This window comes from Thamnophis sirtalis, unplaced genomic scaffold, assembly GCF_051295495.1.
Source record: "Thamnophis sirtalis isolate CommonGarterSnake01/CBP01778 unplaced genomic scaffold, rThaSir2_p1.2 scaffold_8, whole genome shotgun sequence".
Lineage (NCBI taxonomy): Eukaryota > Metazoa > Chordata > Lepidosauria > Squamata > Natricidae > Thamnophis > Thamnophis sirtalis.
In genome coordinates, this window is record NW_028261388.1 from 2,736,594 (window position 1) to 2,751,127 (window position 14,534).

Genomic DNA, 14,534 nt, shown 5'->3' on the forward strand with positions numbered 1-14,534 from the left:
CCAGCATGAGGAATTAATTCTCTTTGTTGCTCTTCTCTGCACTCTTTCTAGAGGCTCAGCATCTTTTCTACATTGTGGTGATGAAAACTGGATGCAGTACCTCAAGTGTGGCCTTACTAAATGTTACCTTTCAATGATATACCAGTATGCCGGTTCTTTAAGTGAATTTTAGCTGGTATAGACCCTTGGAAAGAAAAATGAGGGTGTTTTCCTGCTAACTGCTTAGAGCAGTGTTTCTCAACCTTGGCCACTTGAAGATGTCCGGACTTCAACTCCCAGAATTCCCCAGCCAGCGAATGCTGGCTGGGGAATTCTGGGAGTTGAAGTCCGGACATCTTCAAGTGGCCAAGGTTGAGAAACACTGGCTTAGAGTATGTCTATAGAGCATTTGATTGTTTTGAAATAAAGAATTTGCTTTTCTAGGCAGGCTTATTCTTCTGCCAAATCTATTGTGTTATTTTTGTGGTTTTCCGCCTCCTTTCTAACAGTCTGCCAATTGTCAAATTTTTTTTCAAAATCTTTTTTTTATATATACCCTCTTTTCTTAAGGCAGAAGAAATGTACGGTTTTGTTTTAAGCACGCAAAAAAAATATGTTCTTGTTTTTTTTTTGAGGGGAAAAAAATGGAAAGGGAATGTTGGAAGTCACAAACCTTGACAAACAGATCATCAGCTTGTTTGAACACTGGCTCAAGATTTGCAAAAAATAAATAAATTAATCCATCATTCACGGTCTCTCCTGTTAGCTGGAATCACAAACTCTGTTGGTTTAGAAGGACACGTTCGTCCATTTTGATGAAGGATGACTCTAGGTAGTTCTTGAAGAAATAGCCATCTGGTTCAGTTCCAAGCTGGGAGAAAGAGACTGGAAATATGGAGACTGATTGGAAAGATGGTTTAATGATGGGTTCTGGGCAGCTGACCACGTGGAGTTGAGAGTGGGCGGGATTTTATGCTTTTTCTTGGGCTTTGCCCTTGAGTTTCCTGTTCCTGCGCAAGAACATGTATTCTTATTGTTGTTGTCAGACTCCCATGGTGTCATGTTTGTCTGAGCTGAGTTTGGTTGAAGTTTGGACTGCAATGAAGGGGCTTTGGGCAATCCCTATTGTGACTGAGGGCTAATCCTACCTTTGTTGGATCTTGGGTGAGGGTATTTGCTTATGAATAGAGCTAGCTATCTCTTTATCTCTTAAGTGCTGACCTCCGCTGAGGGATATTAAGAAAAGGTGGGGGCTGCTTTCCTGCAGCATGTTTTTCTCCATTTCTCATCCAGGGAAATATAATATTCTGCCTTTTTAATATTTCTCAAAATATTTCCTCCTCCTAGGAGCAGGTGGGTGGGTGATAACTTTCTACATTGACTTACGACCACTAAAGAGCCCAAAATTTTTGTTGCTAAGCAAGATAGGTTTAAGTGACTTTTATCCCATTTTACCACCTTCCTTGCCACAGTTGTTAAGTGAATCACTGCAGTGGTTAAGATAGTCACATGGTTGTTAAGTGAATATGGCGTCCCCCCCCCCCCCCCAAATTGACTTTGCTTGACAGAAGTTCACAATGGGACTGCGCAACCCCGGGACACTACGACTGTCATAAATACGAGTCAGTTGCCGCGCGTCCGAATTCTGACCTGTTGTTAGTTGAGGACTGGCCGTACATGCCAAGTGCCTGAATTTTAAACACGTGACCATAGAGATGCTGCATCGGTCGTTAAGCGTGAACAAAGGATGGTAAATCACTTTTTTTTAACGTGCTGTCGTAAATTCGAACGATCACTAAATGGGTGATTGTAAGTCAGAGAATTATCCGTGCTCTGCGCCCACACCCACTTGCAAGATTTGAACTCAAAGGGATAATAAATTTGGGTTCTTGTTAGACCTCTTTAGGGCGGTCAAACCAGGGGTGTGAAATGCTACCCATTTGGGCGAAGCGGTTTTTCCGACGATCAGCTGTGATGCACGATTTATATTAGCTACAAACCCTAATCTAAATCGCGTGGCACAACGAATTCTTCCCCCCACCCCTCGCTGATCGCATTCCTTTGCAGGCGTGCTCACTAGCAGGCTCCCTCCACCCGGCCGATGTCTTCTTTTTAATATATATATTTTAATTTTTAATTTAAAACAAATACAGCATCCACATTTTACATGGTATAGACAGTGTATCAGTGGGTTACAAAAAGGACTTTCGTGCATCTCTTCCACAGTCAACAAACATAATTCATATTAACTCAAGTATTTCAACTCAAATATTCATACATGTCACCATCATCATCATCTCTCCATTTTCATTTCACTATAATTGTTTAAGCGTCCTTCATCATAAAACATACCAAAATTTAACACATAACCACATACTGGCCGGGTGTCATTTTGACGCTGCGCATGCGTGGAAGGTCCTGCGCGGGCACACAGGTGGCGCATACGAGCGAAGAGAGCGCACACGCTCACATGGCTACTGAGCCAGTAGCAAAGGTACCGTATTTTGCGGACTATAAGACCCACTGGAGTATAAGATGCATGATGATTTTGAAGAGGTAATTTTTTTTTTAAAAAAAAGGGTTTTACAATCTGCAGGCTTCCCAAACCCTCTGCAAGCCTCATTTGTTTTAAAGGGGGGGCTCATGCAAAGCTTTGGGAGGCTTGTAGAGTGCTCCTGGGGGCTGGCGGGGGGGAAACGAGCAAAAAACAGCCCATTTTCTGCAAAAACAGGCTTTTTTTTCCCAAAAAAAGGGGGGGGGCATGCAGAGGAATTGGGAGTCTTGTAGGGTGCTCCTGGGGGCTGTCCCCCCCAAAATGGTCTGTTTTTCACTCGTTTGTGCCCTCCCCAGCCCCCAGGAGCACCCTACAATCCTCCCAAACCCTCTGCACATCCATTTTTGCAAAGAGGGTGCCAAAAATGCTGTATACAGTGTATAAGACGCACCCAGATTTTTCTCCCTCTTTTGTGGGGAAAAGGTGCGTCTTATACGTGTGGATTTCACGCCTGTGTCAAACTCAAGCCCATCCCCCCCCCCCAGCCTGGGTCTGGCCCACAGGGTGCTTAAATCTGGCCCGTGACGCTGGCCTGGAACTATAAAAGGGGGGGGGGGGCTGTGGTGCCTCTGCTGGCCAAACACTGGCCTCGTGGGGGCCTCTACGGGGCCTGTTTTTGACTGGCAGTAGGCCACGAAGGCCGAAAATGGGGCAGAGGGGGCCTCATGCAGGCCCCCTCCCCAATTTTGGCCAGCAGGGGGCTGCAGGAGGCATCCGTCCCATCTCCCTCCAGCTGGCCCACAGAGGAGAACTGCAATGCTGATCTGCCCCCCCCCAAAAAAAATTCAGTTTGACCCCCCCTTCTTCAGGCGCTGACCTTTCTGAATTCATTCTGAATTTAAAATGATAAAAACGGGTAAAAGAACCAGGATTTTTCCCGTTTACGTGCGATCTGAACCAGGATTGCGAAGGGATTAATATTCTAGATCGGTGGAACGCGAAGGTCTCTTTTTAAAGCTCCTGAGTCATGCACTGAGAATTTGAATTGCTTTAAAAAACAACAATGCCTGCTGGTAATCTATCCAAAACCAACATTTGTTGCTCTCTCGCTCTGGACCGTGTGTGTGTTGTCCACCTTTAAAAAAAAATTCCGAAATTATTGGGCATTTTGGAAAGGATCCCATTGGAGCCCAAAGCCTTCCACTCAGCTGTATACACAATGGAAGGACATTAGTAAAATAAACTAGGAACAAAGGTTTTGGGATATCCTGTTTCACCAGACCTTCTAAAGAAGGTCAGGCAGTGGGGCTTTGACCTTACGAAGGAATTAATTCATCAAATAATAATAATTATTATTATTATTAATTTAAAACAAATACAGCATCCACATTTTACATGCTATAGAAAGTGTATCAGTGGGTTACAAAAGACTTTCGTGCATCTCTTCCACAGTCAACAAACATAATTCATATTAACTTAAGTATTTCAACTCAGATATTCATACATGTCGCCATCATCATTGTCTCTCCATTTTCATTTGACTATAATTGTTTAAGCGTCCTTCATCATAAAATATACCAAAATTTAACACATAACCACATACCGGCCGGGTGTCATTTTGACGCTGCGCATGCGTTGAAGGTTCTACGTGGGCACAGAGGTGGCGCATACGAACGAAGGGAATGCACACGCTCACATGGCTACTGAGCCAGTAGCAAAGGTACCATATTTTGCGGACTATAAGACCCACCAGAGTATAAGATGCACCATGATTTTGAAGAGGTAATTTAGGAAAATAAACTGGAAACAAAGGCTTTGGGATATCCTGTTTCACCAGACCTTCTAAAGAAGGTCAGACAGTGGGGCTTTGACCTTACGAAGGAATTAATTCATCAAATAATAATAATAATAATAATAATTATTATTATTATTTTCCAGATGTCCAGCAAAGATTGTCTTATTTTGTTATGTGGAAGAGGCAATAAACTTGAAGGGACTTTTAGCTTGTTTTGGACTTTTGAGTGTTCCGTTTTTATTTAAAGTTTGGGGTTTAAAAATTTTTTTTTAGCATGGTGGGCATGTATTGTTTAAGAAACAAAAATTATTATTATTATTATTTTTCTAATAACAATTATAGTCAAATGAAAACGGATATATGATGATGGTGACGTATGAATATTTGAGTTAAAATGCTCGAGTTAACATGAACTATGTTTGTTGACTGTGGAAGAGATGCACGAAAGTCTTTTTTGTAACCAACTGATACACTTTCTATAGCATGTAAAGAAGGATGTTGTATTTGTTTTAAATTAAAAATTAAAAAATTTAATTAAAAAAAAATTTTTTAGCATGGTGTTGAAAACGGAACTAGGTTTTAAAGAAATACAGGTAGTCCTCGACATAACGACCACAGCCGAGTCCAACATTTCTGTTGCTAAGCGAGACGGTTGTTAAGTGAGTTTTGCCCCGTTTTTGCGACCTTCCTTGACACGTTTGTTAAGGGAATTCACTGCAGCTGTTGTTAGTAACCCATTTGTTAAGCAGATGTGGCTTCCCCCGTGGACTGGGGGAAGGTCACAAAAGGAGATCGGGTGATCCCTGGACACTACGACCGTCATAAATTGGGAGTTCGTTGCCAAGTGTCTGAATTTTGTCTGCAGAGATTCTCAGTTGTCCAGGTTATGGTTGACTGAGAATTTCTACAGACTTTTAGCTATACAATTTGGGGTGAAGACCCTTGGAATGGGGTGGGAGTAGGAATGGATTTCCAGAGGGAAAATGGCAGATTACAGGAACCATTACTGTATATTCAGATGACCCTGAGGGTACAGGTAGACTCCAAGTGGCCTCAAGGACCCTCTAAAAGGATGCAAATGACCAGCTGTCTGCAAGGAACATCAGTCCTTCCTTTCCCTACCATCCAGTCAGAGCTGAAGAAGCCTCTGGGATGAGAAGTGAAATGTCTTTAAATGAAAAAAAACCCAGAAAATCCAGTTGCCTCCTGAAAACAAGCACTTTGGAGACGTCTGAATTTTGATCAGCTGACCATGGGGATGCTGTAATGGTCACAATGATGTGAAAAACAGTCATAAGTCACTTTTTTTCAGTGAGGAGAGGAGGAAAGGACAGGAAAGGAAAGAGGAGAGGAAAGGAAAGAAGAGAAGAGCAGAAAGGAAAAGAGAGAAGAGAGGAAGGGAAAGGAAAGAGGAGAGAAAGAGGGAAGAGGGCAGGATAGGGCAGAGGAAAGGAGAGAACAGAAGAAAGGAAAGTGGAGATGAGAGAAAGGAAAAGAGAAGAGCAGAAAGGAAAAGAGAGAAAAGAGGAAGGGAAAGGAAAGAGGAGAGAAGAGAAAGAGGGAAGAGGACAGGATAGGGCAGAGGAAAGGAAAGAACAGAAGAGCGGAAAGGAAAAGAGAGAAGAGAGGAAGGGAAAGGAAAGAGGAGAGAAGAGAAAGAGGGAAGAAGACAGGATATGACAGAGGAAAGGAGAGAACAGAAGAAAGGAAAGGAAAGTGGAGATGAGAGAAAAGGAAAGAAGAGAAGAGCGGAAAGGAAAAGAGAGAAGAGAGGAAGGGAAAGGAAAGAGAAGAGAAGAGAAAGGGAAGAGGACAGGATAGGGCAGAGGAAAGGAGAAGAAAGGAAAGGAAAGGGGAAAGGAGAGAAAAAGGAAAGGGAACAAAAAGAAAGAGAGGAGAGGAAAGGAAAGGAGAAAACGTGAAGGGAAAGGAAAGGGGAGAGGAGAGAAGAAAGGAAAGGGAGAGAAAGGGAAGAGGAGAAGAGAGGAAAGTTTCCATGAAATCCACCATATACTCTGATTCCATCTGGAAGGGCCTGGATGTACAGTAGCCGGCTTGTTTCCCTGCAGGCCGATGAAAGGCCTCCTTCTATCCAGCCGCTCTGCCCAGAAACCTCCCGGAGAAGGAAGAAAGGGGAAGGAGCGGAAACAGGAGGAGGCCTGGCCAAGCCAGCTCCCGAAGCCGCCTAGCCCAGATCCCAAGATATAAAAACACTGCTAATCTGACAAATATTTGCTAGCGGCAGAGGGGAAAACATCATTTATTTATTTTTCACATTTCTGAACAGCTCGCCTCAGAGAAGGAATCTGGACGACGTACAATAAAATGTTAAAATATAAAAACAGTATAAAGATTGAGGACAAGAGTGTTCAACTTGTGGACTTCAACTCCCAGAATTCCCCAGCCATCATAGCTATGCTGGCTGGGGAATTCTGGGAGTTGAAGTCCACGGGTCTTAAAGGTGCCTCAGATGGACACTCCTGCTCTCAATCTGTCCATCCTGGATGAGGAATTCTGGGAGTTGAAGTCCACGGGTCTTAAAGGTGCCTCAGATGGTCACTCCTGCTCTCAATCTGTCCATCCTGGCTGGGGAATTCTGGGAGTTGAAGTCCACGGGTCTTAAAGGTGCTTCAGATGGACACTCCTTCTCTCAATCTGTCCATCCTGGCTGGGGAATTCTGGGAGTTGAAGTCCACGGGTCTTAAAGGTGCCTCAGATGGACACTCCTGCTCTCAATCTGTCCATCCTGGCTGGGGAATTCTGGGAGTTGAAGTCAAGCCAAGGCTGAACACTCTCCCTCTAAGTGCTTTTTATACCCTAGTGGCTTGCTTTGTTGATGTTGATAAGAGGGTTAATTTTTGTGATTCTTTGATTAGGCTCTTGTTTACTGTTTGATTATTTATTTGTCCGTTTATTATTTATTCATTTATTTATCAAGCTTGCATAACTCCCCTTTTCACTGAGATTTGTTTCTCTGAGCTGGCAATCCCTTCCTTGCGTTATTGTTTACTTGATTGTGTTAATCTTGGTGTAAATCTTTGGGTGTTGATCGCTGGAGAGAAGAGGGTCTTTTTGTTTACTTGTGGGGTTTTTTAATTGTCTCTTTTAATTTATTTATTTTTATTTTCAAAACAAACACAATACATAAAATCTTCCTTCTTTACATACTGTAGAAAGCGTATCAGTTGGTTACAAAAGGTTTTCGTGCATCTCTTCCACAGTCATCAAGCATAATTCACATTAAGTCAAGTATTTTAACTCAAATATTTATACATGTTACCCTTATACCTCCATTTATATTTGACTATAATTATTTAAAGATCCTTTATCATAAAATATACCGAAATTTAATACACAACCACATACTGGCATTTCATTTAATATTACTAAAATCCTCCAATAACCACTGAATCCTTAAGTCCTATTCTAGCTAAACATCCATAATATTTAATAACAGACTTTTCTAATTATTGGAAAGATACAGGTTGATCGATGGACGAATATAACTTAAAACTAGTTAAACTTAGTGAAATTTAGTAATAATAGATATAATTAAAGAAATAATTGATAATGATAATAATGTATACAATGTATAGTGTTGTGATAAGTAATAATTGGATATGAATATTGAATGGTACCTGTTGTGACTCAGCAGATGTCTTCTGTGAGTCTTTTTGGGATACAAGATTCATTATGCAGCTGGGGCTTGTTAGAGGCAGGTTTTGGAGATAAAAGGACGGATGCTGCCACGCCCTAGTCGCAGGAGTCAACGTTCCTTCGTGCGTTCCTTGTTTGGTACAACATTGCTTGATCATCAATCGTGATTTATGGAAGATACACTTGGATAAGTGCTTTCTGTTTCTTGTAACCCTGATTCAAGGCTACACTTGGAGAAGTGCATTGGGCTTGTAAGAGTTGTTTTGTATTCTGTTATCTCGTTAGAGACTGTATTTATGTTATTTTTGGGCTCGAAGCCAGTTTGAACTGAGAACTGATAAAGAAAGTTCCTTTTAAGTTTATTCGTCTTGCCGTTTGTTAAGAGCCGTGAAGGGGGGACAGAACAGGTACCCATGAAAGGAAGGTTAGAAATCCTTTTGGATTATATACAAAAGTTAATAAAAAAGAATTAAGTTAGATACAGTTAAGTTTTGATTATTAGGGGGGAAATGTTATGATACAGGATATAGTCAAATAAAGGAGGGACAATGATGACAACGTATGTATGTATGTATGTATGTATGTATGTATGTATGTATGTATGTATGTATGTATAATACAAGGAAACTAGATGAAAATTGCCAACAGCGATTTGGAAAGGAGGATTAGAAAAGTCTCTTGAGATATGTAGATGTTGTGTATTATCTCTATGTGGCAAGTGTGCATGCGTCTTGCTCTGTCGGTGTTGGCCCCGTTGCTCTTGATTGTTTATAAGGACAATCCCACCAACACAGACAGGGGGAGCGACTTGTATATAAACAGCAAGCAAAACCCCTACTGCCTGGTGGCGCTGATGATGTTACCTAGTTGGGTCATGAAACGTCTCCAAGGAAAGGCATCAGAAGGGCACCACACCAGCTGCAAGGATTCATATTTATGACGATTGGGTTGTCCCGATTGGGTCACCTGCTCCCTTTTTGTGACCTATTAGCAAGCAAAGTCAGTGGGGAAGCCAGATTCACTTTTAACAACCCTGTTGCTGACTTTGTATCAACGCCAGTTATTCACTTAACAACCGTGGCAAGAAAGGTCATAAAACGGGGCAAAATTCGGTTAACCACTGCCTCGCTTAGCAATGGAAGTTTTGGGCTCAGTTGTGTTCTTACGACGAAGACTATCTGGGATAGGAGAGGAGAGGAGAGGATAGGGAATGGAATGGAATAAGAAAGGAATAGAGAATAGAACAGAACAGAATAGTTGGAAGGGACCTTGGAGGTCTTCTAGTCCAACCCCCTGCTCAGGCAGGAAACCCTATACCATTTAATTGAACTTCATGTGCAACCATTAGAACTAAAGTTCATCCACCATTATTATTATTATTTTTTAAAGACCATTTTGAGGGCACAGGCCACTGTTTCCTGGCTCCAGGGTGCGTTTAAGCAGAACAATTGTGTAAATATGTGTGTTCTGGACACGGTGGTGGACTGTTGAGCTTAATTAGCATCTGGAGTGACTACAAAATACCCTAATTTGGAACAACGACTGATTATCAGAGGAGATAAGACACAGTTACTCTGAAGGTAGATTTCAGATGAGTCACACCAGCTGGTTTAACTCCTTATAAATCATTTTTAGAGTTGAGAAGTAAGCAGAGGATATCTGTATGCTGAATGGCCCTGCCGGCCTGAGAATTTTTCTCCTATTGCCCTTGACAAACCCCGGAACAGGTTGGGGTGGGGTGGGGGCAAATTAATATGACTTCTGGCTTTAGGCCGTTCAAAAGATAGTCTTAGTTGGCAAGTTAATCTGCCAAAAATTGCCAGAAATTAACAGATAGCAGTTTAACAGAGTTGGAAGGGACCTTGTAGAACATCTAGTCCAACCCACCACCCACCCCCCCCGCTCAAGCAGGGGACCCTACACCATTTCTGATGGATGCCAGTCCAGTCTCTTCTTGAAAGCTTCCAGGGACGAAGCCTCCACAACTTCTGAAGGCAACTTCTGTTCCATGGGTTGATGGTTCTCACTGTCAGAAAATTCCTCCTTATTTCCAGGTTGAATCTCTCCTGGGTCAGTTTCCATCCATTGTTCCTTGTCTGGCCTTCGGGGGCTTTGGAAAAGAGCTTGACCCCCTCCTCTCTGGGGCAGCCCCTCAAGTATTGGAAGATGCTCTCCTGTCTCCCCTGGTCCTTCTCGTCTCTAGACCAGCCATGCCCAGTTCCTGCAACCGTTCGTCGTGTGTTTTAGCCTCCAGTCCCCTAATCATCCTGGTTGCTCTTCCCTGCACTCTTTCTAGAGTCTCCACATCTTTTTCTATAGTGTGGTGACCAAAACTGGATGCAGTACTCTAGGTGTGGCCTTACTAAGGCTTTACAGAGCGGTATTAGTACCTCCCTTGATCTTGACTGAATCCCTCTGTTGATGCATTTTAGGATTGCATCGTCTATTTTGGCTGCCGCTGCACACGGCTGGCTCCTATTTAGCTGGTTGTCCACTAAGACTCCAAAATCCCTCTCACAATTGCTGCTATTAAGGCTGGTTTCTCCCAATCTATATCGGTAGTTTTGGTTTTTCTTGCCTAAGTGTAAGACTTGACTTTTCTCTACGTTGAATTTCATTTGGTTAGACAGGGCCCAGGGTTCAAGTCTATCCAGATCCATCTGGATCTTGAGCCTACCTTCTAGGGGTGTTGGCTATTCCTGCCAGCTTAGTATCATCTGCAAATTTGATAGGGTCCCCTTCTATTCCCTCATCTGAGTTGCTTATGACGCTATTGAAGAGGACTGGGCCTAAGAGAGAACCTTGTGGTATCCCACTGTTTAATGTCCCTCCATGTAGAATTTGTTAGGTAAGCTCCCCATTGGGAGAGCGAGTGCGTTCAGAGAAGCGTTGTGAGAGTTGTGTTGGAGAACACACAAACCAGCATACAGAGACACTGCAGTTTAAATAGCTGTAGGCGGTCTGGAGTTTTTATCTATCTATCTATCTATCTATCTATCTATCTATCTATCTATCTATCTATCTATCTATCTATCTATCTATCCATCCATCCATCCATCCATCCATCCATCCATCCATCCATCCAATGTTTATTTTAATGATGAGTATTAAGGCCCTAATTAAATTATTATGGTTTCCCTTGTTGGAAGAAACATCCACCTGATTCCGTTCCAAGTGGGGAGAAAGACCCTGGAAACACGGAGGCTGTTTGGAATGATGGTTTAATGATGAACACGACCATGTGGGTTTGAGATCCTGGGCAGTTGACCACATGGAGTGGAGAGTGAGAGGTATTCATACCCTCTCTTGGGCCTTGCCCTTGAGCTTCCTGTTCCTGTGCAAGAGCATGTATTCTCTTGCCTGTGGTCAGACTCCCTTGGGGCCATCTAGGGGTCATGTTTGTCTGAGGTTAGTTGGTTGAAGTTTGCCAGGTGACGCAATGTCCTTAGGAGATTGTGCAATGCAGTAAGCTCTGCTCCCCCCCCCCTGGGGGGGCACTGCGGCCGTCATAAATATGAGTCAGTCGCCAAGTGCCTGAATTTGGAGCACGCAATCAATGTTCATCATCCCCATGGAGATGCTGCAACGGTCTTAAGTGCAGGCAACGGTCATAAGTCCCTTTTTTCAGTGCTGATGTATTTTTCAGCAGTCACTAAGTTACAACCGTCACCGTCATAAGTCGAGGACTACACCTGTAGTTTGACAGATAAAAGCAGGTTTCTGAATGCATGCCATACCGACATCAACCCGGGATGATGAGAGACCGCCTGCTGCCAATTACCTCCCAAAGACCCATTAGATCGCACAGGGTCGGCCTCCTCCGGGTTCCGTCCACCAGCCAATGCCACCTGGCTACCACCCGGGGGAGGGCCTTCTCTGTAGCAGCTCCGGCCCTTTGGAATGAACTCCCCACGGTGATCCGGACCCTCACCTCTCTCCAGGCCTTCCGGAAAGCCATCAAAACCTGGCTGTGCCGGCAGGCCTGGGGTTGATGAGTTCCCCTCCCCTCTCGACTTGTATGGCCGTATGACTCTTGTGTATTTTTATTACGTGTATTGTGTTTGTATCCCCTTTTCCCCCTTTTGAGTTGTTCGCCGCCCTGAGTCCCTCCCGGAGAAGGGCGGCATACAAATAAACTAAATCTGAAATCTATGATGGTTTCTTTTGGAAAAGGGTTTTTCTCCTTTGGAGCAGAGTGGGTCATCCATGCCTGTCTTAAAGCATGGGGGAAAATGAACTTCCCGGCTCTCTCCATCCATCAGAGCAGCCTCGACAGCTCACCAGAGATTCAAAGGGATCCCCTTCGGCTGAATGGCTCTCTCTGCTCTCTCCATTCACAACCCCAGCGTTGCAACACACCCGTCGCCTAATGAAATTTGCTTAATGGCTCTTGGAAATCCTAACCTCGTTACGGGGAGGGAATTGAACGCGGGTGGACTTTAATGAAATATCAGATTGGCTCCTGGCCCAGAAGCGTCACTGCGTTTGTGTCCACAAAAAAAAGGGAGAGAACCCCAAATTTTTACCGCTTCGCTTTTTTTCCGGTGCCGCCGGCTGTGAGATGTGTACTTTTGTCGTTCTGGGATCCGTGTTGCGATTGCCAAGTTGCCAAGAGAGAGTTCAGTGCCACGCTGTTTAAGCCTGCCTTGGGCTTGGAAGTGCTCCTCTGGTTCCCCTCCCCTTCCCCTCCCACACAAATCACAAAAGACACAATTGGTGGGCTGCATCGACAGAGAGCTAATATCAAAATAATGGCAAGTGGGTGGTATGGATCGTCCTCGACTTACGACCACAACTGAAGGCCAACATTTATGTGGCTAAGGGAGAAATTTGTTAAGTGAACTTTTTCTTTCCTTGCGACTTTTCTTGCCGCGGCTGTTAAGTGAATCATTGCAGTTGTTAAGGGAGTAACACGGTTGTTAAGTGAATCTGGCTTCCCCTTTGACTTTACTTGTCAGAAGGTCGCAAAAAATGGGGATCACGTGACCCCAGGACGATGGGACCGTCGTAAATACGAGCTGGCTGCCAACTGTCTAAATTCTGGTCGTGTGATCACGATCGTGTGACTTACGACAACGGTCGTAAGTGTGAAAAACAGTCACAAGTCGCTTTTTTTCAGTTGTAACTTCGAACAGTCACTAAATGAACTGTTGTAAGTTGGGGACTACCTGTATAAGACTCGTGCTTGTTTGCAGGGGGTTGGACTAGAAGACCTCCAAGGTCCCTTCCAGCCCTTATGATTGCACCTAAAAATCTTCATACAGGCCTGCTATGAAGACCAAAAGTCACATATGTTGGGTGGATTCTGTGCAGGATAATTTGCTAAACGTAGGAAAAAATAAGAAGAATTCATACTCCTAAATGGTGCCACCTTCTTTCAGTAAATAATGAAATAATTATAATGCAGGTTGTCGTGTTGATTGATATCTCTGTAACTATTGGGGAAGTAATGAGAGTTTCTGCAACTTTGTGGGGTGTAGCTTTCGAGCCACACCATTGTGGTGAGATGGGTGTCGAAGGGACTTAATAAATAAAAAGAAAAATAAATTGATTCTTTCCAGCTCTGTCCCAACGCTTGCAAGCTGTTTTTCTCTTCTCTTTTGGTTTATATATATATATATAAATATTTAAAAAAAACTTTCTCTGTCTCACTGTTCACCAGAGCTGAAACAAGCCCAACACATGCAATTATGTTCCATGTTTTTAAAAAAGCTTGATTGGAAATCTCTGCGGAGTCCTTTCGTGGCACCAAATGGTGGCACTTGTCAGTGCCAGATTGCACGCAGCTCCAATATCCTCTGGGTGATTTTTTTCCCCCAGACATTAGCTCCAAGGTGGAAATTAGATAGAGATGAAAAACTACATGCAAAAGAGGTCCGTTTCTTGGGAATTTAGCTAATATATCTGTCTATTTATCTATCATCTATCTTATCTATCTATCTATCCACCCACCCACCCACCCATCCATCCATCCATCCATCCATCCATCCATCCATCCATCCATCTATCCATCTATCTATCTATCATCTATCCTATCTATCTATCTATCTATCTATCTATCTATCTATCTATCTATCTATCTATCTATCATCTATCTCTCTATCTATCTATCTATCTATCTATCTATCTATCTATCTATCTACCTATCATCTATCCATCTTATCTATCAATCATCTATCTTATCTATCTATCTATCATCTATCATCTATCTTCTATCTTCTATCTATCTTATCTATCATCTATCTTATCTATCAATCTATCTATCTATCATATTTCTCTATCTATCTATCATCTATCTATCTATCTATCTATCTATCTATCTATCTATCTATCTATCTATCTATCTATCTATCGTATTTCTTTTTCTATCTATCCATCCATCCATCCATCCATCCATCTATCTAATCTATCTATCATCTATCTATCTATCATCTATCTATCTATCTATCTATCTATCTATCTATCTATCTATCTATCTATCTATCATCTATCTATCATCTATCTATCTCTATCATCTATCTATCTATCTATCTATCTATCTATCTATCTATCTATCTATCTATCTATATATATATATATATATATCTAATCTATCTATCTAAACTATCT

The 14,534-nt window shown here is 42.7% G+C and overlaps 1 protein-coding gene across 1 annotated transcript in view; it reads left to right on the forward strand.

Annotated features, from left to right (window-relative positions):
• The window catches only part of FCHSD2 (FCH and double SH3 domains 2), a gene marked incomplete in the record, with an annotated part of 155,528 nt that overhangs the window by 41,623 nt on the left and 99,371 nt on the right, over positions 1-14,534 (forward strand).